Source organism: Montipora foliosa, chromosome 3 (genome assembly GCF_036669935.1).
Source record: "Montipora foliosa isolate CH-2021 chromosome 3, ASM3666993v2, whole genome shotgun sequence".
NCBI lineage: Eukaryota > Metazoa > Cnidaria > Anthozoa > Scleractinia > Acroporidae > Montipora > Montipora foliosa.
Window position 1 is genome coordinate 71,248,281 of NC_090871.1, and position 2,500 is coordinate 71,250,780.

The 2,500-nt window shown below is 37.1% G+C and overlaps 1 pseudogene; it reads right to left on the reverse strand.

Moving 5' to 3' along the window:
* Positions 1–1,254: 1,254 nt before the first annotated feature.
* Positions 1,255–2,500, reverse strand: part of LOC137996315 (ATP-dependent DNA helicase RecQ-like) — a 1,977-nt pseudogene continuing 731 nt past the window's right edge.

Below are 2,500 nucleotides of genomic sequence, written 5' to 3' on the forward strand. Positions count from 1 at the left end.
TCACATATCAGCAAAGGGGTCTTACAAAACTGTTTCACTTTTGGCTTTTAAAGATGTAGATTACATGTGTGCTCATTTTGTAAATGCTGTGTGCATTTCTACAAGGTCTTTTATTTATAGGTTTTTACACTCAGTTAAGGTGGCTGAAGCCAGTTTCACCACTTTTAGAGACCTTCTTAATAGATGGGTTATAACTACTATACTGTATCACGTAACAGCAATGTTATGGTACCACATCAAACGCCAATTATTGCTTAACAAAATGTGCTCACTATTTTGACTATTTAGATGTTACAGTAATAGGTTTGGAAAGCTCTCCAAAAACACCCTATATTTCTTCTTTACTTGCCTATATCTTAAAAATGAACTCGGTGACCCCCACCTTTTATTGTAGAATAGTAATAAGCAATTTGAGATAGAACTGTCAGCAAAGTTTAAAAAATATATTGGGAGCCAATTCAGAGCTACCTTAAGTTTTCAAATAGTTTAAGGAAGCCCTGAATTGGCTCCCAATATTTTTTTTTTTTACTTTGCAGATAGTCCTATCTCAAATTGCTAATTACTATTTTACAATAAGAAATGGGGGTCACTGAGTTCATTTTTGAGATATAAGCAAGTAAAGATGAAATATAGGGTGTTTTTGGAGAGCTTTCATGTTGCCATGGTAACCTATTATGTCAAAATAGTGAGCGCATTTTGTTAAGCAATAATTGGTGGTTCATATGGTACCATAACATTTCTTTTATGTGACACAGTTTTGTAGTGACAACACTTCTAATAAAAAGGTCCTCAAAAGTAGTGAAACTGGTCCCAGCCACCTTAAAAGCAACTGTAATGTTTTCACAGGGGAAAGATATCAAAAATGTATTATAAAGTTCGGGATAATTTATTACCATGGAAGTAAGTGTAACAACTGGGGGAATTTCTTTTCCTCACTGACTTCTTGAAATGGAATTGCTACTTTGAAATTAAAAAATACTGTTGCTAACTGTTACATCAATACCTCCCCCAAGGAAGGGTCTTCATTTTGAACACATCTGGGGCTTTCAGTCGCCAATCTGCTATGATTTACAATCATCTCCTGTGGAATGAGTAATCAACTATGTACAGCAGTAAATCACTCATCATCAAAATTCATTGTCTCAATAGTTTCCACAGCAGCTGATGGCACATCAGCTTCATATGACCCATCTGAAATATGTCCCTCGTCAAACAGAGAACTCTGCAGCTGGGACAAGGATAAATTGTCGACAATCATGTCAAAAAGTTCCTCATCTTGAAGGATCTCATTCTGCTCATCCTACAATTCATCATCAAAGATATTGACGTCATCGTCATCTGACAAAGATAACATGACTGGTTGTCCTCGTTAACATCTCCAAATATGTCGGTAATAATAGACAGGATTTTAAGTGCATGCCGCTTATCCCATATCTCCACATAATTATAAATGTCTGATAACGAGAAAAGCACCCCTAAGTTTTCCACAACTTGTGATATCTGATGATCAGAAAATCCTAACATGAAATGGATATTAGTCAGGGTTTCAATGTCACCATAAGCAGTTGTATTGACTAATTCCCTGACTAATGATTTGCCAAATTTTGTTCAACCATTATCTGTTTCTGTGGAGGTATTTCCCTTTCCCTGACAGGATTCAAAGGTGTTATTTCAGATTGGTGTGAAGGGTACTTAGCATATGTACCACAGTCTTTCATTCCACATTTACACCCAGTTGTCACAACAAAGATGATTCTTTTCAGGTTGCTGCAATACTGAATCAAAATGTTTCAGTAATGCTAGTCTCCTGCATTCTATAGTTTTAACAAACGATTTCATCTGCCCTTCAACATGACTGAGAAGAATCCCATGATACAAAATATATGCGATGCTTCGAACTCCGTCTCTACCAGCCCGTCCAGTTTCTTGCACATATGCTTCAACCGTTTTTAATGGTCCAAAGTGCACAATCCTGTGGACTCCCTTGCAGTCCACCCCCATACCAAAGGCGATTGTTGCGATAAGTAAACGTATTGTCCCATTCTCTATCTGGAAGGAGTGAAGAATGTTCTGATTGTTGGCAGCTGGTGTGCATGAATGTAGCATCTCAACTAGAACACTTTCCTTGTTATCTGCATACATTTTATGTCCTAGCAAACCTTTGATTGTCCCATAAACGATTCCACATTGTTTAATCGTTTGACAGTATATTATTGTTCTCTCGCAAGGAACTTGTTTTGTTTTCAACTCATCAATAAGCCATCCAAAATAAAACTCAAGATGAGTATCTTTGCGCATACATTCTACAACGTAAGTCAAATTTAACTTGTTTGGACTTTCTTTGATCTCATCTGGGTTATCCATAAGTAGAACATTTAAGATGGTATCCTTGGTTAACTTGGTAGCTGTGGCAGTCAAAGCAATTATTGGGACTTCTGGAGCCAGTGATCGTAACTCATGTAGATGTGCATAGCACTCGCGAAACGCTGCCAATTTCCCA